The sequence below is a fragment of the Xiphias gladius genome, chromosome 20, assembly GCF_016859285.1.
Source record: "Xiphias gladius isolate SHS-SW01 ecotype Sanya breed wild chromosome 20, ASM1685928v1, whole genome shotgun sequence".
NCBI classification, from domain to species: domain Eukaryota; kingdom Metazoa; phylum Chordata; class Actinopteri; order Istiophoriformes; family Xiphiidae; genus Xiphias; species Xiphias gladius.
In genome coordinates, this window is record NC_053419.1 from 167,230 (window position 1) to 189,506 (window position 22,277).

A 22,277-nucleotide genomic window follows, 5' to 3' on the forward strand; every position below is an offset into this window, starting at 1 on the left:
TAAAAAAATAATTCCATGATCAAGCAAGTGTGAAGAGCTGCATTAACACTGGTGAGGCAACCATGGAGAGACCTCCAAGAGTATCAGTATTGTTTTGTCCCCTTTTGTAATGTTTGTGATCACTAATCCCAACAGGTTAGTTAGCAAGCAGGTCATATTTGTGTGTCCAGTAACGTTAAATTACTTGCCCACGGACATTTGGCTTACTTTGTAGTTTGCCAAGATATGGTGTTGGTGGGATGTTAGCTATAGCAGCAGGAGAGTTGTGAGTATCGCTGTCCGCATCTGGTGTACCGCCTCTGGGAAACCGTCATGTTTTCTCTGCATGTTAGCTTTTCAGCAGTGACTGTAGCAACAGTTTGCTGTCTCTATGCTCTATATCATGGTATTTGTCCGAACAATTTGCTAAGGGTTTATAGCCATGAAGACCTAAAACACAAGTTTGCTGGCACACTGGATTTATTTGGATTGATGCATAGTTCGAAATGCTAAGCCAGTTATCTTTACCTTCTTTGTTAGCTTAGATACAAACCTAAACAACTGACTCTCACTAGTTTTTACCCTGCCTTGATTTGGTTGCTGTGTTTGTGTGCATGTCATTTGTTTGATGATGTTATATACATACAGTCCGGTTTGAAATTATTGGCATCCCTGAATTTTAAGTACAGAATTTAGAATGTCTTCTAAGTTAAACAAAGTTACTGAACAACAACAATAACAAAGAAATTCTTTCATATAATCAAATAAAAAAAATACAGACATAAGCTGTATGCTTGACACAAAGATTGTCACCCTTTTGATGAATTTAAATTAGTTCCTCAAACAAAATAAAAACAAATAAGACTAACCTGTGCTTAATTTTCAGTGTTCTGAACTGGAGGCATAGAGTGTATCAAAGTAATGAAGAAATCATAGGATTACCAAAACATTTTAAAGCGAAATTTGTTACACTGTGTCAGAAAACTAGGTTTAAGGCAAAGGTCTTGGGTCTTTCAGCAGGACAACAACCCAAGGCACACATCCAGTAGCACAAAAGCATGGTTGAAAAGGAAAAGATGGACTGTTTTAAACTGGCCAGCAATGAGTCCTGACCTAAAACCCATTGAAAACCTTTGGAGATAATTGAAATTTGCCAGTGCAAAAAGGACTCCTGCAAACTTAAAATAACTTGTACACATAGCAATGGAAGAGTGGCAGAAACTACCAGCAGACAGGTGCAAGAAGCTCCTAGATGGCTACAAGAAACGTTTAGAGGCTGTCATTGCTGCTAAAGGTACTACAACCAATTATAAGTGAAGGGTGCCAATAATCGTGTCTGGGGTACATTTTGCGTTTGTATTATTTCACTATTATCCAAGTTTTGCTCTTTATTTTCTTTTTCTTCTTTTTTCTTCACTCAAAATTCATGGGTGCCAATTATTTTAACCAGGTCTCTCTCTCTCTCTCTCTCTCTCTCTATATATATATATATATATATATATATATATATATATATATATATATATATATATATATATATATATAAAATTTGTGTCTGCTAAATAAAACTGAAACATACCAAAATAAGGAGTAATGTCCAACTATAAAGGTTGCATAAATTATATCATACATTACACTTAGTATTGATGCTGCACAGAGCAGATTTCATTACTGCACAAGATTCTCTCTTTACATAGAGTTAGTTTCCTATTGTTTTATGACACGAGTGTAGGTGTTAAAGTCATTTAAGTGATCTATGTTTCTTCCTACTGACCTCAGAACAGCTTGACATCCCTAAACCACACTGAGACAGACTGTAAAGAGAGCCACAAATCATTAAGTGGCCGAGGGCAGTGTCTCATAAATGCTTGCCACTATACATTCATGCCACCCCAACAATCATGGATTCATACCACAGCAGAGCTGTTTGAACTAATCCCAGATCCATCAGCACTGCTGTGGGAAATCATTGATGTGCTACTACAATTTGTTCTGGAGTTTCAACTTATCAACGAGTGTAAATGATCAGGTCTAACTTCAGAGGTCTTTATTTTTTAGTCACCTCATAACATATTTCTATGAGATTCAGACAGAGATGGCCTGTGGTCAGTGTCTATGTTTGGGCATTGTAGGGTTTTTATGTTAATCATATAATGACCAGAAAACTAAACACCATTTTTAAAGTGAGTAGCATGTCCAAGTCCTACATTAAAACCCATGTTTGGCTATTCACATGAAAATGTAGGGAGGCTGAAAGTAAGGGTTTGGAAGTTGGGGTGGTGGATGGACACAGACTCCTGCTGTCACCAACCTGCAATTAACTTTGCATTTTTATTAACTATAACCATTATATTTCCCCAACCTTAACTAAGTTTTAGCTGCTTAACCTTAACCATACCATAGTTGGCATGCTGAAATATTGAAGAAAATGAGAATTTTAAAATCATCAACACTGGACAAGAATATTGTCAGTGAATGTATGTTAGGGTTTTGCAGAATTGTCCATTGTTGATACTCTTGAGTTGTAATAGTGCTGAATGTTTATCTTTGCGTCTATCTGAAAAGGATATCACCATTACATTTCAATTTTAGAACCAGTATGTCTACAATTTTTATGTGATTAAGCATCCAAATTATTCTGATGGCAGTTTTAGTGAAAATGTGTGCTCCTTTCTTCTTAGTGTTTCCAAAGTATTATACAAACTAAGACATTTTAGATACGGTATGTTTAACTGCATGCAAAAAAGATGAAACCACATTTTTTTATAATCTTGTTTCATCTTTTGAATTTTTTTCCTAGACTGCTTGACTATGTGTTTGGTCCCTATTTCTGCCAGGCACTGAGAATTGTTTTGGTTTCTAACTGCTGTAGTATGAGAGGTGTGGGAACATTTAACTGTAATATTATGCGACTACCAGAGCCACCACAAGGGGAGTGCAAAACGTTGCGTCTAACAGTGGCTTATGACTTTGTTTGTTTGCTTGCTTGTTTTTAATCTTTTTTTTTTAACCCAGAGTACATGAACTGACTGAAACATGACACATGACTGTAAACTGTATTATGCATCATCAAGGTCATACAAAAAAAAAAATCGAGTGTTTCCTGGTTAATGTGAAAAAGGATGAAAAGTTGCAACTTTATTCCAAAATTCTTAACTATGTGGTTTCCCTATATCCATAGAAAAGGTTGTTTTCACAAAATTCAGCCCCATGTAAGTTGATCTCATTTGCTTAGGATGCAATACTCCAGCTTTTCGTATCTTGGAGGCAATATGGTTCCTTCAAAATGTATTTGCTGTGATAAAATAGTAGTTTATATGCATAATTTTTAGGGGACAGGGTTGATAATATAGTCTAGTATCCCCAGGAATTGCATTCATGTTGGATGATTCTACACCACACGATTTATGTCCAGTGCCAACATTCAGTATAAAGCAGGGTGTTGAGACCACGTTGGTGTATGGTTGTGAGTGTGTCCAGCTTTCATAATGAAAACCCTAACTAAATGCTTTAGTTGCCTAAGCATAAACATACCTTAACCATACTTAACCATAGTACCTATGCACATATATAAATTATTTAAAATACAGGCAGTGCATTCTTCTTATTATTATTATTATTATTATTATTATTCACATCTATATAATATTTAAAACTTTTATGATCATTTGGATCATAATTTTTAAGTTTTTATATATATATATTTCTTATGAAAAATGGATATTATGCCAACTGGATTCAGTTGTTCATACATATATCATAATTATTCCTGCATCTCTCTAGTTTCTGAAAGCATAAAAAAACTGTTATCATGACTGCAAATGGTATAGAAAAGGTAAAAAAGAAGACGAACAGAATGCTTTTATTTTGGACTAAAGAACATTTCTTAGTTTACAGCATGTTCAAGACATGACATAGGAAGGGAAAATTACAACCACAGGCACAAGCTGTTATTTGGATTGTGAGTACTCCGATGGTCTGTGTCTTGTGGATGAGTGAAAATCAATAGCCTATATATGGTGTGTGGTCTGGTTTTTTTTACTTTAGAGTGAATATATCACATTTTTACCACTCATGCTTTTATCGGTGAACATTCAGTTTTCCAGCCCAACACCATCTTTGCACTTCATCCATGTCTGAGTATAGAGAGACTACTGCTCTAAAAGTGTCTCCAGCATGAAGGCATTTATGCAGTAGATTCATAATGGGCCTAGGGATCAAAGAGTGAGCTACTGCAGCAAAGCCAAACCACTGAGCCACCAGGGGGTGGGAGGCACAGGCTATTTTGTTATACGGGCCATAACAGTCGGATTTATAGAGCATCCTAGGGTGGGACAACCTGTCAGAGGACTTTGTTGAATTCATTATTTTTATTACCAGAGACAAGCCAGTGACAAAATAAGAACCAGATCCTCCCTGTTTCTCACAACAATAGTTAATATGAGACTGATGACAGACAGAGAGACAGACATCATGATGTGGACGCTGTTTTTATATGTCCCACATGTCTTTACCCAAGGCTTGGATGGGTTACTGATTGGTTTATTGTCTAAGGTTCACCTCCCAAAACAGCATATAGTCTGTTTTTGTATATACAGCTCACATCCTTCTAGTCACATATTGCAGCTTTCAGGCACATTTCCACGAATTATATATAAACTCAGGATAACTTCAGTTTATTACAACTTGGATCTTATTTTCATACTTTTGACCATTGTTGATGATGAAACTGTACTTAACACTGTAATTGCTAAGATCTGGGAACATTGAGCGTCTAGACCAGTTGGCTGTAGCACAGTTGAGAATGACAGTTCATTCTGGACCTTGGAAACAGCAGTTGAAAAAGAAACTCCCTTCCACGTGTTTGCTTGCCATGCTTCTTCTGGTACTTCTGACCTTATCACAGGATGACCATGTAGTCTAATACAGTTGAAAGCTCTAGAACAAGTAAGCAAAAACAAGTGTCAAAGCACACGATAATTTTCAAGGCTTTTGAAAAGTGAGGTTCTGGTGTCAAAGTCAGACAATTTGTAAACTAATCTATCCCAACCCTTTCACAAGACAACAATGTTGAGATTAGATGATACTTTAAAAAACCAGATCACGTTCAGTGACATTTTATTTTTATTTTTTGCTTTCTGCAATAAGCCACTACAGTGCTGCGTTTTGTTTCAGGTAACAGTGAGATGATGAAATACAATCCAAGAAGGTCAGTCTGAGAAATAGATTTACAAGTTTGGATGTTTATTAGCCGCACAGCTGTTTATAATACTATGAGACAAGATTCTAAAACTCTGGAAAGTTATCATTGTGTCAATCATTTTATCATCTCCATGACCTTCAGGTAAACAGTAGAAATTCAGTGTTTACATTTCAAAGTAATCTACCAGGAATGTAAACTTGCGTATTTGATTAGCCAGCACAGAGCCTTGCTGAAAAAAAAACTTTCAGGCATGCACCCCTTTAATCTGCCGGTAATTTAAAAATTGGTCTCATTTAAGAATAAGCATGCTGTTAAGTTTTTTATGAAAAATTCAGGACCGCAGTCTTAAGGCGTCGCATCTGTCGTTAATATTGCCCTAGCATACGGCATATGTCTGCGATGAATGATGTCAGAGTAACATAAAGGCAGTAGCCCAAGGTGAAACATGTAGAGAGAGAGTGAGAGAGAGAGAGAGAGAGAAAGATGTGCACATTTTGTTCCACCTTCTTAGATCACTTTAATGAATTTGTTATCCCTATCCCCTAGATATTACAGATATGTCTTCTACAACGGATATGTCACATTATCCATCCCAATCCAGAAACCTCGCCAGATAGAGTCAGATGAAGCTGTGATGTCCTAATGTTCTGATTATGCAGTAATGTGTCACTATGTCAGCTGCTTCAGAGAGAAAAAAAATGTCTGACTGCTGTTTTTCATAAGATAATATTATTAGCTTGCTGTTGGGAATTGATATAGAGCATCAGTTAGTGGAGGAATGAAGACATTGTTTAACAGGGTAAGCTATGTGCATGTGTGTGTGTGTGTGTGTGTGTTCGTGTGTGTGTGTCTGTGTGTGTGTGTTTATTATTTTAACTCAAGCTCTTATACACACATACACGTCAATAACCATACAGCTACATACTCTTGTAAAGGCACAAAAATTTTAACATTGCAAGCAACAAAACATGCTGTTTCTTATTATTTCTTTCATTCTCTGAGCCTGGTCACACACAGAGTGTGACAGTGAGATTCAATCTTGATTATCACCTATACCCCATTCAGACTGACAGAATGACAATGGGGTGTATCTGAATGAATCTACTAAGGCTGAATGCTGGTGTTGCTATCAGGAACAGAACTAAATTCAATGATGCTTACTTTTAAGATTCTATATGTAAGTTTTTGCTATTGCTACATAGCTAACATAGCCAATGTTAGCCAGGAACAGCTGTATATACTGTTGTATTCGAGCACTGTCAGACTGGTTGTTCTAGTGGTAATAGTAATAGTGATAAGTATAGAGTGTTACAAAGTTATTAATAAATATAGCCGCAAGCAGCAATTTGTGGGTCCTTACCTTTTTGCGCTTATTACTAGAATTTAAATAGTCATTCGTTACACTATTTGCTACTGGATAAAGTAAAAATTGTCTTACATTACATTACAACACTGGTCTCCGCATTGTTCATCGTGACAAAATGTACCTCTCAATTGTGTGTGCAATTCATCCATAATCATAAATATGAAAGGCAAATGACAATTTAGCAATTTTCAAAGATTAGGTTGTGACACTAACAGCAAATTTTACATTGCCACAACAACTATCAAACTATCCAATGACAATTTCCTATATGACTTATTTTATATCTTATATAACTTTATGTTTAATGAAGCAAAGCCACCAGGACAGAGGCTTCCATTCTCAAAAAACAAAGCCCAGTTTCAAAATAAAAGCACCATAAAATACTTTATTGCCTGTTGGGCAATTTTAAGATAATTTTACAAACTTATATTTACATAAATATCTACCAAGCTTTGTGATGACTGAACAAACTCACTGAATTATGGCACAATTTACAGCAGGCTCATGCACGTGTTTGGAACTGGTGGCCCCCCCTTTACATTTGTAAGGATCGGACAAAAGATTTGTGATAATCTGATTTGTGGTATGTCATGCCCATTTTTTGCATTTGTAGCGCTGCTTTGATGTACATTTAAACGGAACAGTCAGGGTATATTTCAGGTACGTATCCTGCAAGGTACACATCCTGCAAGGTTTGTGATGATTGGCCCAACAGTTGTTGACTTTGGTCTATTTATGTGCTGAGCCATCTCCTTTTTGAAGTTCATTGGTCAATATCATGAAAACCAAAGAAGATATCAACAAACTTTGTGCAACTTTGGATAAGCTTGGACCAATAATGTTCCGCAGACAATTTGGTAGCAATGGAACCTACGGTTCAGAAGCAGATCCCAAAGATATGTTTTTCAGAAAATTAAAAATGGCAGGAAATCTATCCATGTTTATGGTCCAAGAGGCGTTTTTTGTAGAATATACTGAATTGTAGATTTGAGTCAAATTTGAAGTAAATAGGACTCATGGCCTTTCTAATTTTTCAATTTTTTGAATTGTTAATTCTATCATCACCATCAGGCCAATTGTAATCATATTTCATGGGAAGCATTAGCACATTATTTCCAGTTATGGTACCAAATTTTATGGTTCTAGCTTGTTCCAGCTCACAGCAAATTGAGCAAAGGCATAATATGGCAGATAATGATGAATAGGCCACGCCCACGTGCACCAATCAATATGTCACTTCAGATTTTGGTTAATACTTGCCCCCACATCATGTTCAGACAATTTTGGTGAGATTCTGTCCACCAGGTTTGGAGGTACACATTTTTTGTATCAGTGGCTTGTGCTCAAAATGCTGTGGTAGACCTCTTCCCAAGTATGGACTGAAAAAATCTACCATGATTTATGATGATTGAACAAATTGTTGATTAGTTATGGCCAATTTCCTGCTAAGCCCCGCCTTTCATGAAGTTTACTTTTCAGTATCTTGAAAACAAAGTAAGATATCAACAAAAAGATTTTTGATACACTTGGTCCAATGATGACCTACAGAAAATTTGGTATAAGTCAGAACTACGATTTAGGAGGAGATGTCCAAAATGTGTCTTTCAAAAAATTAAAAATGGTGGAAAATCCATCAAAGTGGACTTCTGAGGTCCAGAGGCTTTTTTGTAAAGCACATTGAGGTGGACAAGTGTAACATATTTCAATTCAATCGCACTCACGGTGTGAGTGGCGTGGCCTTTCCAAAATTTTATTTCTGGGCCTTAATTACAGCTCCACCATCAGGCCAGGTGGGCTCATATTTCTTGGGAAGCACATCTTGTACATTGTTTCCAGTTATTGGGCCGAGTGTCATGGTTCTAGTTTATTCCAGCTCACTACAATTCAAACTGATTCGGCAGAAAAAGAAGAACAATTACTAGCACTGTTTATGAGCTTTTTCATGCATATGACCTAAAAATGTATACCCTTGAGGAATCCTTTCCATCAGAGGAGTACAGCACCTTAAGAGTGAGACCTTTAGTCTTGAGAGTGAAGCAGCCCATTCTGCTGCTTGTTCCATGCCTTATATTAATAATTGTATGTATTTATTTATACCTTACTTATTTACTTATGAGATTTGATAAAATAACTTCAGTCAAAGGAGTGTCACAGAATAAACCTTATCCTGCTGTTTATTCCATGCCTTAGATTACTCATTCTAATTATTTATTTATTTATGTAGTTTGAAAAATAACTTCATGATTCTGCAAGTTTCGTTTTAATCCAACTGACCCATTAGCCTCAGTGGGGCATGGAAAGCTACATGTCCAAGTTTTGTGTTCATCGGAATGACCGTTGCCAAGATATAACACTCTCTTGTTACCCAGAGGAAGACATTCCTTTGCATCTTCTACATTTTGTGGAGTATCAAAAAACGTTTTTAATAACTTTTGATCATTAGGGTCCTTAGATGCTAGGTGCAATAATTAATGCAGATTGGATATCAACTTAAGATGTTTGATAAAGTTAGGTTTGCATATTATTCTACTTTGTGTAAAAGAACCACCTAGTAGCCAATATGCACCAAATTTTGCCCAGAACCTCAGTGTCATACGGCAAACTATTGGCACAAGTTTTGTGGTAATAGGACAGACCTATGTGACATCACATCCGTTGTATGAGTACAGTTTTTCCTGTATAAGTGTTGCATTTTTTGGACTATAAAAACTCTTAACAACTTGTGAACATGCGAGTACATAGATGATAGGAGCACATTTTCATGCAGATCGCACTAACAGCCTAAAACAATTTTAGTATATTTAATGATTTTGCACCAAAAGCGCCACCTAGCAGCTGATTGCTGCCAAATTTTGCAAAAAGCCTCAGTGGAGCATGGGAAACTACTAAACTGAGTTCCGTGTTAATGGGAGTAATTGTTGGCAAGATATGCAACACTTCCTGTTTTGACTGCAACCTACATGAAGTAGTAGTATGCGTGGCCCCAAGCCCCCTCCAGTTTGGACCTCTAATAATAACTAAGGTATGGTTTAGGGCTCATCTGAGCCAGCCCTAACAATAAGCTTTATCAAAGAAGAACGTTTTAAGCATATTCTTAAATGTAGAGAGGGTGTCTGCCTCCTGAACCCAAACTGGAAGCTGGTTCCACAGGAGAGGACCCTGGTAACTGAGGGCTCTGCTTCCCATTCTACTCTTGGAAACTCTAGGAACCACCAGAAACCCTGCATTGGGAAAGTGGAGTTTTCTATTGGGATAATAGGGTACTATGAGGTCTTTAAGATATGATAAAGCCTGGTCATTCAGGGCTTCTACGTAAGTAGACGTGGATTTTAAAGGGAGCCAATGCAGAGAAGCTAACAGAAATATGATTTTTTTTCCTAGTTCCTGTCAGTACTTTTGCTGCTGGATTTTGGATCAACAGCAGACTTTTCACAGAGTTATTGGACATTGGACTAGTTTTTTGGCATCCTTTTGGGAGAGGATGTTTCTAATTTTCACAATATTGCGCAGGTGGAAGAAGGCTGTCCTAGAGACTTGTTTTTATTTTAAGAAAGAAAGAAAGATGATGATGGACGATCAAGAGAAAAGGGCAGTTTATATGGCCATCATTGGATGTAATTCAGTGTAATTCTATGGTTTATTGCTGAAGTGTATTAACTACACTGCAGACTGGAGTCTCTGCTGACAATGACAGCCACGTGAATATGTGCAACAAAGGTCACGTAGTATATCTGCATCAAATCTGAAGGGGGTATAGGTGACTTATTGCAGGCTGTGCATTGCCAACCATTAGCTGTGTTTAGTTCCATTCGTGGCAAAATGTAAACAAAAAGGGGAAATGTGTTGTAGAGCTTTACTCATCAATATTTCAAAATATCCAATTACAATATTACAATATAAATTATTTAATTATTTTTTCTACATAAACACATAACAAACATTTTTGATAAGGACAAATGTGACGGAGGCACTGTTAACTTATCCCCTTGCATTTCTGTACTAAACGTTTTTTTGTTACTTATCAGCAGACATATAAGCTACTGTAGGCTTACAAGATATCATAGTAAAACAGTTTTGTGACATCCAACACTTGATTTCAGTGAGACAAGATACCATCTGATGTGAGGTGGCCTCTGCACTGCTTTTAACAGGACATAGATCTCCTTGCCAGCTTTATATATTAGCAATAAGATAATATCTACCATTTTTTGTCTTCTCATTTGGCAAAGGAAGTTTATATGCCTATTGTGTGATACAGCTAATTTTTTTTCTATACATGACACTTTGGTTCTCTCCATTTCCTCAAAGTTAAGCACTGTCAAGCATGTGCATCGTACTTCCGTATTTTCAGAAGGAAGGGGCTGCTATGGGTACATGCATGCATGTGATAGCTCGAGTATTTATTCTTAGAATAAACAACTGACAGATGTAGTGCATTTTCTATAGTTAAATCTGAAACTTGCTTTGAAATGCTAGTAGGATAAAGAGTATGATCCATATGACAGAGGATATGTAAACCTACAACAAGCTCACCTGCTGCTGAGTCATTAAAACTGCAAAGCTGGGGAAAAAAACATAAACATGCAGCCCAACATGTACATGCTGATTACCGCTCACTGTGTGGTGTCTCATTCAACATGTTTATTACTGTAATACTGCTTCATGTTTCAGATAATGTAGATCGCCATCGTATCTGTCCTCAGAATCAGAGGCTTTCAGTATTTTCTCTGTACCGAGAGTGCAGAGAAAGTGGGTTAGTTGCTGCTGTGTGCGAACAAGAGGACACCTGAGTTTCAACAAAATAAGAAAACATTGGATTTATAGAATAAAATCTGCACAAATACACCTGTCAATATACAGATAATTTAGGGCATATTTTTTGTTGGTTTTGGAATATTTAAAGTGAACAAATATGTACAAAAAATATGTTATTTTCTGCTCCAATAACTTGCTATGGCCTTTATGTTTTGCAGCTACTTAGGTAGAAAATGAGATATATATTTACTTTCAAAATTTCCCATATTTTTCATACTTGAACCACAACAGAATTATGCATCCACAAGCACTGAACAGAAATTGTTAAAATTTTCTAACAGTAGCCCCCACAGCCATCCCCATGCTAATGCTGTCAAGGCATCACTACCAAAACGTGCACATTTACTATGTTTTTACTACACTGATCACAGCAATTTCATTTAAATTACAGAATAATTCTGGTTTATTAAATATTTTCATAGTTTTGCTAATGATTTTTTCCATTTATGATTACATGGTAAAGACTAAAGTTTTGCTCAGTTCTGGGAACGCAGTGACATCACTACCACAAAGTCAGACATGTCAAGAAACACAAACAGACAAATGATCAAACAGGTTGCAAATGAGCCAGTATAGATAATCCAGATTATCTGAACCACTTTATTTGGAGATGATACTGAAAATGAGCACACCTGAAACCTGAATAATCCCTCACTGCACAGGAAAACTATCTACACATAATTACATGGAGTAAACAAGGTAAAGTTAAATCAATCTGTATCCGATATTGTAACTGCTTGTGTTTCTTGTCTAATCAGAAAACGGTATGATGGCTAATCGGAGGGATGAGCAAAACTTAAAAAATAAAACTCAAATCATAATAGAAAACAACCATCTTTCCCTAACCTTAACCAAAGTGCTTTTGTTGCCTAAACCACAGACGGGACTTTGGATGCAAATCCTGATCTCTGCTGTGAGATCACCACCTCTTAATCCACCGCTGCTAATAAACCTTTTCTCACTCTGATAACAATCAGAGTGAGAAAATGTTCAAAGGCAACGCTGTTATTTTCATTCAAAAAATACATTGCGTCTGAACATAAACTAGCCAGCAATTGCATTTCCTACAAAACATATTTGCTGTTGCAGTTTAGCTGTATATAAACATAATTAATATGAGACAGGTTTAGACAGATACATGTTTGCCAGTCTTTGTTGGTTCTCTCTCTTTCTCCGCCCGCTTTGCTTTCCCCTCATTTCTCCTGTTTAATAATTTTAACAGCACTGCTGACCTATCCTGGGAATCTGGCTGGCATTTAACAGACTGAGATGACACCAGACCCCAAGGGCTCATCCAAAACCTGCCTGCTCCAAGCTGTCCTCATTATTAGCTTCTTGCTCTCAGAGGAGACCTCAGTCATTAACAAACAAGGCAAACACACCAGTACAAACACACACTCCTTCACTCTGTTGATGATCCATGATCGTCTGTGTCTCTCAGTCTCTTTTTCTTCTGCCTCTGTGCCGGTTCTAACATCATCTTTTGACTTCAATTTCTCCTGTGCTTTGCCTCTGATTCTCCCTGTAAAAGAGGAAGAAGTTGTGTGTGTTGTCAGAGAGCATTTCAACCACCAGTGTAACAATGATTACTTCATTTATATGCCTTTCGTAATTACAGTGCTATTTTTGCTTTGCCTAAATATTTTCCATTTTTTGATCATGAGCACAAACAGCCCAACAAGATTACTCTTTGTAATCTTGTTGGGCTGGTTCCAGTGGAGCATACATTATGTCTGCCTCTGAGCTCTCTTTCTGCCTTTCTGCTTGCCTGTCTCTGGTGTTTCGGCATCTTGTTCTTGTTCTTGCCACTTGCTTAAAGCTATTAAAGGACAGCATTATTGACCAATCAACACTGGCTATTTTATGAGGCATAACAAAAAATTTAGCGATGAAAAGCAAAGCTACTATGTGTACCCATTTATTATCTAACAATAAATTATATTTGAACCCCACTGTCAAAAAAAATTAAAAGTAAACCTAAACTGAGTCTACATAAAAACTGTGTAGCAGCTCTGGATACCATCAATAATGAAAAACAGAACAGAAGGTTAGTGGAAAAATACAGGTTACAATGGCATTGGGCTATATTGCATGATTTTCTTTAAAAACTTGAAGTTTAGTATAGAATGGGACAAGGCCCAGATTAATTTAATGTTGATTTTGAAGTGTCTATCATCAAAAAAAAAGGGACAGCTATTGACACAAAGTGGGCCATAATAGCTCTTGGTGCCCTATTGCTTTTTTTTTTAAGATGATTGTGTATGCAGTGAGATAAGTTTCCGATTACAATAAATTTGTTTGAAATTATATTACAAAGGAGAAAGCTATTGACAAAAGCTTCCTTGGTCCATTACAATGAGACAGTGCCTATCTTCAGCTGTTCAGTTTCTTATCTTCTGTCAAGTCACAAACAATGTCAAGCTTCAGTATGGGATCATCGGTCAGCATTATTCTGTTCTGAACAGCTGACTTGATGAAATGTTATTGAGGATGAGTGTCACTGAATGTTTGATTATTGAAAAATCCTAATTACACCTTTGTGTTTTTAGCCCTATATTTGTTCATATTCTGCATCATGGAAAGTCCTGCTGCTTTGGCCACTGGCAGTTTCTGTTCACACTGTACAGACAACAGTCACCCGGTTTATTCTAATATAGGTACAAATATTACTGCAAATTTCCAGTTTATCTGTGCATAATGTATCGAAGCTAAAAGTTGCCAATATAATGCCATGACAATTACAAACCCATATTTGTATTTAAAGAGCAACAACAGGCCAATTAAAAGATTATTAAAATTTCACTACCTATTTATAAACTTACTTTACTGAAACACACACACACACACACACACACACACACACACACACACACACACACACACACACACACCCAAACACACAAACATGCTTTGTAAACATACATAAAAAACACACATAAAATATAATTACAATAACGCAGGTTTATTATCTAGAAGTAATTTAAAATAGGATTGTATGTTAACTTCATTACAGAAGCAATAAAGTTTTTTTTATCTGAAGGTGATTCTGAATGTGTACCTCTGGTTTGTAGTGCTATGAATGAAAAATCATCGTTATCATTACCAGGCTTTTCAATCACAGATTGCATGGCTAACATTATGAGGTTTCATGGATAAATAATGGCCACTGTTCAGTCAGTGCCTTACAAGTCCCTGACACAACCACAATATGCATTAAAACTGGGCTAAGCATTTGTCAGAACATCATGGACGCGGGTATATGGTACAATAACAATGTGCAATAAGGTACACAAAATATTGAGTAGATGCCAAAGAGCCAGTAAGGAACAAATCAGGAAGTCAACGACAATAAATAAAGCTGTAGTATAGACCTGCAGGCAGGTATTAACGGGTCCAGGCCCCCTGCGCAATTTGCAGCTGGTGGTCTGTTGAGCTGATGCAAATCTCAGGTTGAGAACAGCATAAAGACTGGAAAACATTCCACCAAGTTTGGAATTTTTCTGAGGGGTATTCCAGGGGACTATTCCAGAAAGTGTGGTTAATTTAGCCTCGCATAAACCCTGGACTATGGGTTGAGTGAACCTGCTGCAATTTACGCCAAGTTTCGGCATAAGTGATCGACAATCATGAAGGTTCTTAGATGTTACATATAACAATTTATGACTGAAGACTCGACTTCAACCTAAGATGATTTCAAAAAAGTAGGTTTTACATATTTTTCAACTTTATGTAAACGTGCCACCTAGTGGTCAATCCGCACCAAATTTTGCATAGAACCTCACTGTGGCACAGCAAACTACGGGCTCAAGTTTGGGGTCATTTGGACAGGCCTATGTAAAGATATGATATAACTTCCTTTAAATGAGTAAAAGTTTTTCCTGTGTAACTTTTGCATTTTTTAAAGAGTATATAAACTCTTTGTTTGCATGAGAATACATAGATGATACATGCAGATTCTCATGCAAATCACACTTACAAACTAAGAGTAGTTTTGAAAAAAATTTTAACATATTTTATTATTTTGCATGAAAAGTGCCACTTTTCATGCAGATTGGGACCAATTTTTGCACAGAGTCTCAGGGGATCATGTGAACTACTGTTCCAAGTTTTGTGTTCATAGGTGTGAGTGGTGCGAGGATATGCAGCACTTCCTGTTTTGACTGCAAACTGTAGGAAGTTGTTCCTTTATAATTTGTACATTTTTTGGATTATCAGAGTCATTTTAATAACTTTTCATCATGACAGCCCGTAGATTCTGTGTAAAGTGTAGTGCAGATCGCTCTCACAACCTAGGAGCAATTCGAGAAATTAGGTTTTTCACATTTTGCAATTTTGCAAAAAAAGTTTAAAAGCGGAAATGGGTGTGGCCTATATTAGAGATTCAGCTAAATTCAGTGAATGCGTGAACACAAAGTTTGTGAATGTGCCATGTATTATGTGGGAATTACTGGCAACAACGTGCTTAGCTTGATTATGGTGGACACGTGTCATTTTTGGTCTCAAACATGTGAATCATTCTATACCTCCCCTGAAAATTTCACTTACATAACTTTTACTGTGTATGCTGAAGTACCACCTTTACCCAACAGTTTGGGTTAAGTGACAGTCATGAGGGTCCTTAGATAGTAGGTGCTACAATTTATGCAGACTGAACTTCAAGCTAAGATGAGTTAGAAAAAGAATATATTTTTCACATATTTTTCACCTTTGTGTAACAGCGCCACCTGTGGGCAATATGCACCAAATTTTGTACAGAACCTAGGTGTGTTTCATTTAATCAGACAGACCTATGTAAAGACAAAATCACTTAAAAAAGGTTTCTAAAAAAAAGCTTTTTCCTTGTAACTTTTGTGTTTCTTCGGAGTTTAAAAACTCTTTTAATAACTTCTGATCAAGAGAGTGCATAGTTGATACATGCAAATTTTCATGTAAAATAAAAGTCTGTGCAATTACAATAGGGTTCCCAATGAAAGCCACACTGGGAGTGCAGCGACCTCAGGCCTGGACCCCTAATAATAAGTAATTCCTGAATAACTCTTAATCAAGGACTGTATAGTAGATAATGATGAGTTACTTGAGTACAGACTTAGAGATACTATTTTAATAAAACGTGTTTATTGTTAACATGAGTCAATCATGATTAACTCTGAACCAGGTGCTGAGACACCTACTTTCTCTGGTTTGTTATTAAGGGACTGATAATGAATACCCAAGTACAAAGTCAACAGCTACTTGTTAAATTTTAGGTTGAAGCTTTATTTTACTCGTAAGGAAACAAATAGGCTAGGGAATGGTAAGATAATCATAAAGTAATGAAGGAATAACTTCTCAGTATGTTCTATTTCATTTGAAGGGGAACAAAAATAGTAGCTAATGTGAAATAAATGAGTCGTTATTTGTTCTGTGCCATTTGGCATCTTAAATTGGAGTAATCAGGCATGACTCATTAAGAACATGGTCAGTATGTGGTGAGTGGTTAGTTCATAGATATCTAAGGACTAAGCATTTTGTAACATTTCATTAGTGTTTGTTTTGGATGATATTAAACATGATTATCCATGCACACCCCATCAAACACTAATAATGTTTAGATATCTGATATTATTCTTAATAAGTAGGTAAATTATGGTACTCGTAGGTCATAATCTTCAAACAGCTGAACATGAACATGAAGATTTATTTCTGCCAATACATGGTTACTCCACCGCCTTGTCAATAACAGACCTGCTGCTCTGAGGGAACTTACTGGTCCCCACAGGAATCATATAGGCACACCCCGTACAGTCGTACTGTACAAGTCACATTACCCACAGTTCTCCCACACACATTCATCAACACAACCTTATGTAATATACAGCCTGGTCCATGATCTACATGAGGCTTTCCTGATCATTGCTGCTCATTACTGCTGATCAGCACGATGTTGCCAAGTAGAGGATACCGTCTGTCAAAATTGCCAGTGTTGTTCTTACCATATACATGTAGCAATACTGGAGCTCAGTCAGTTAATGTAATCCGCCTCTGGTATATTTAACTCTTTGACCACAGCAGCAAACACATGATAAAGAAATTTGAATTGGCATTTTATTCTCTCTGCATTTTATTTTATTTTTTTAAATATCTAAAACAATAAACACATCAACACATTAAAAAGTTTTTCAGGAAATAACGTCCAGGACAATCTACAATGGATACTTCTCTCTATTTTCTTCTAGATTTTCTCTCTATCATCAATAGAACATGTCCAGATACTGGACATTGTACCTTCAGAAGAAAATACAACGGCATTGCACTGGCCAGTCAAATAAGTGCAAGTGCACATTTCTAGTAGATTACTTTGTAACACTACTTCCACTTTTTACCTCAAGTTTATTGTTATGGATGGAAAAGTGATTGTCCCCATGATAACTTTCCAGAGTTGTAATAATAATAATAATAAATAATGGTAATACATTTTGTCTATACAGCACTTTTTCCAAACAAAGAGTAACTTTCATTCCAGGATTACCTTTGTAACAATGTGACAATGTGAATTCGCTCAAAAGCAGAAATAAATGAAAATAAAATACAATAAAAAACAATAGAGCAGATAAAACTTGTTGTAACTGGAAAGATTAAACATGAATAAAAGGTGTTTTATATAAGTCAAATATAATAGTCAAAAACTACAACTGAGTTTGCTACCTGCTGGTTTGATATTTGCAGATAGGGCAAGGACAATTCTGATAAGTGTAAGAGTGGACTTTGGAGGACCAAATTATATGATTTTTTGATTTACTTTAATCCAGCTAGAAAAAGTTTTGAGACATTCAAAACTTTTTTTATGATAGACAAGCCAGTAGGTGATGCAAGTTGCCTTCTTCACTGATACTTAACGGGACGTACTGTAGATGTGTGTGCCATTGTAAAATCTTGTTTATAGTATTTATTATAAACCATTGTGCAGTGTTTTTGTATTGGATGAGCCTTGTGTTTGCATGGATCTATTATTACTCAAACTGGACTTCCTTACATCCAACATCATTTAAAAGCCTTTTGGATTCACTGGCAAAAGTGGCTAAAAGCACTAGGGATATCTACAACTATAGGGATATTTAATGATTACGGTGAACTGACTACTTTTTCTGTACAGTTCACAGAATCAAACCCAGATAGCATGAGTTGACAGATTTTTATCTCCCAATGACAAAAAAATGAGCTGAGCAATAAAAGAGATTGAATATTGTTTTTTAACAGGGGTGTGGATGTTTTAACTGCAGCAGTGGTTTATGAGGCTCAGAGCCTGAGAGCAGATGTTGTAGCAGGGAGAAAGGAACATAATCCTGACAGTGAGGGCAACTTTTTATGTCTGCCTCTCCCAGTTTGTCATCATGAAAATCACTGCTGTTCACTAACACTGAACACTGAAATTTTGTTCCTTTGCATTGTGAATGTGTATCTGTGTGTGTATGTCCAGTGTGCCTGTTAACATACTGTACTTGTGTGTGTGTAAGGTTTGTTTTTGGCTGTGAATGGGAATTTAGTGAAATGTTTACTTTGGCCTGTGGTGAACACCACATTATAAAAATATACTTTTCTAAGCCCCTCTACAGTTGTATGCTTAAAAGAAACCTTTGGTTTTCTTTCATTTTTCCCCCACTCTATACCATACGACAGAATGACAGGAAAGAGATGCAAAGAGTGACTTGCTGACATGCAGCATAAAGCAAGTCATAAACCAGACTTACACTACACAAGTTCATTGTGAGAGCAGTGTCCTGCTTCAAAAAATCTCAAATAAGCAAGCCAGTTCTTCAAACATTAAAGAACTGGCAAAAAATGCCAGTTTAATGATTAATTAAATTGAATAATTTAATATTCATGGTATTAGCTATTCACTCATGCCCTCTGGTTAGAATGTATAGCCTATAAACTCTTACGATGGTTTGAAGAATAAAAGAACTCCAACATTAAAGGTGGAGTAAGCAGTTATGGAGAAAGACTGTTCTGATCAACAGCATAATAAATACACCCCTCCTTTCAGTCCTCCTTCAGAACTTCTGTGCCCCAAATTCATCGACAGGCATTGCCAGTGTGTCTTATACAGCGTCGAAGTGGATATACTTACTCTAGCTGAAGCCAAACGAATGTTATAATATAAAACGTCATCAATCAAAGGACGTGCACACAAAACACAACAGAGTTAAAAGTAGCAAGAGTTAGTTGTTTAGATTGTTTTTACAAAACCACAGTGACAGAGGAGAGGACTGTAGGTTCGTAGCTAGGGAAGGTAACATTCCCTGGCATAGCATTTCGAAATATACAAATATAATACAAATAATGCCCTTGTGCTAGCAAACTTTTGTTTTTCTTCTGCCTCTTCATGGCTATAAAACCCTTCACACGTTGTTCGAACAAATACCATGATATAGAGCAAACAACGAGACAGCAAAATGTCACTACAGTCCCGCTGCAAAGCTAACATGATGCGACAGTTTCCCAGAGCCAGCATACCAGCTGCAGACAGTGATTCTCACAACTCTCCTGATACTATCACATGCTATCACACCATACCATATCTTGTCAAACTACAGAGTAAGCCGAATGTCCGTGGGCAAGTAATTTAATGTTACCAGACACACAAATCTGACAGTGGTACCTGCTTGCTAAATAACCTGTTGGGATTAGCTATCACATACATTCAGCAAATGGGACAAAACAATACTGACCTATCGGCTTTGTAAAACATAGCAAAACAAATGATTTACATAACTGTCAAGCAGAAATAGAGCAGAAACCTCCGCATCCGTCTTCATGCCTTTCAAATCTTGGAGGTCTCTCTGTTGCCTCACCAATGTTAATGCGGCTCTTCATCCTTGCCTGATCATCACATTTATTTTTAAATTCTGACCTTCTCCTCTTTGGCTGTTTCTCGCCCATCTTTTCTTCTTGACAATATGATTATGTTGTGGAGTATACACTGCCGTCACACAGCCACCAGTAGAAGTTCCTTTTATGCACTCGCCTTAATGTCCCCGTTTGTCTCTCGTCTGCAGTACCAATCAATCCCATTAAAAACTCCACATGGTCTGGCAGTGATGGAGGATTAGACTGCTGCTTTTCCTTCCCCTAGTAATCCTTAAATTGGTACTATCCGTTAGCATGTGCCAGATTTACCGTCTCTTGCTCCCACTGACACCTTTCCCCCATCTCTTCTCTTCTCCTTCCTCCTTCCCTTGTACCGTACACAAGCACAAATATCCCCTGTTGCTGATTGTGTAGAATATTGTGTGGCTCGATCCGAGCCACATTGTTTGTTCCCATATACAGAGCCAGAGCTGTTTAGGAACACTAGATTTTTTTCAGCACACACAATGGATAGCTAGTGGACTGTGAGAAGATATTAATTGAATTTGACAAAATGTGTATTGGATTAGAATCGCTGTTTGTTTTATTCAAATGTTGTCCAATAATACCATTTATTTCTATTAAAAAAGAATAAAAGTCCTGTGAGTAAAAAGCTTATTGTACTGTGGTTCAGAATAACCCATTTAGATAAACTCCCTTTGGCTGTGGCCCAGATGGCTGTCAGATTTCATTTTGGTCAGTGCTGTGCTGGTCCATATTGCAGAGGCCTGTCCATGCACATTTTCCACGATCTTTTCATGTCACATTGTTCTGCTGGGGTCAGGAAACTAAAGACTTCTTGACTGAAATAATGTCCGTACCGCGCATGTGTATTAAGACAAATGATTTAAGTGACGTTTTTAAAATGACGTCACAAAGTTAAACTACAGGAGGTTAAGGATGATGTGAAAACTCTGTCAGAATCAGAACCAGATATCAGTGCTTTCCTCTCCTGGGAGAGGACTGTGGATACCAGAGGGGATACACAGACACTCAGAGACAACCTGCACTGCCAGCTGTGATGTATTTTTCCTCATACAAATGTTGGAGCTGGGGATGGGAGGAGGGATTCCCTGGGAAATATAGTCTGCCTCCACCTCACTTATTTAGTGCTCTTCATATCAGCTCAAAGCCTTTCTTGTTTATAAGGGTATATGTGCTGCTAAGTCCCTGAGCCTCGAGGATGATTATCAGTAGCAGATCTGACAGGCATGCTGAATGGAAATTATCTCTCCTCGATAACCCACATTCATTAATATCACAGAGAGCATTTATTTAAACCCTCTCTCCTACTGAAACATGTTTTAAAAGGTGAAATGAGAACTTAGTTGAGAAATTGGGGAAAATGGGGAAATAATCTTCATCAATACTACATACTAGTACTAATAAGGTCACTACCACACATGTGGAGTGACTCTAGATGGTAAACTTGGCATGTCAGTCCATCACTTTGGTCAGGCTGAAATATCTTAACAACTATAGAATGGATTGCCATGAAATTTGGTTCAGGATGAATTGTGATAACTTTGGTGATCCTCTGACTTCTCATCTAGCACCATTATCAGGTCAAAATTTTGATTTGTCCAATACTTTGTGTGGCTAGGCAATGATAGGGCCTCATTTAGCTAGGGAACATTTTGTGTTACAACAGCCCTTTAATATTACATTCAAGAACCAACTAGAAACCAACTAAATCCCACAGATGTTTCAGTAATGATACATTTGGCAGTAAATGAAACACAAAGACAAGGACTTCCCCCGAGAATTTAAAATTTATGGTAGAAATATAGTTAAACAAGCAATACAATTGTAAACCGATTTAATATTGACAATTTATTTTAAATTGGTTCTATTTAAAATAAAACCTAAAACCAATGATAAAAATGCTATACAGCAAAGACACAAAGAGAAAATGAGAGTTGACGGGCCGATTTTATTGTCCAGTAATGTCAGATAAATAGGTATCTGCGTTTATAATTGCAGATAAGTAATAAGAAATTAAAGTAATGGAAAAATTGGTGCCAGAGC

The 22,277-nt window shown here is 36.9% G+C and overlaps 1 protein-coding gene across 1 annotated transcript in view; it reads left to right on the plus strand.

The window, feature by feature from the left end:
* Positions 1-22,277, plus strand: part of LOC120806511 (LIM homeobox transcription factor 1-beta-like) — a 69,536-nt gene that overhangs the window by 11,942 nt on the left and 35,317 nt on the right. The window lies entirely within an intron of this gene.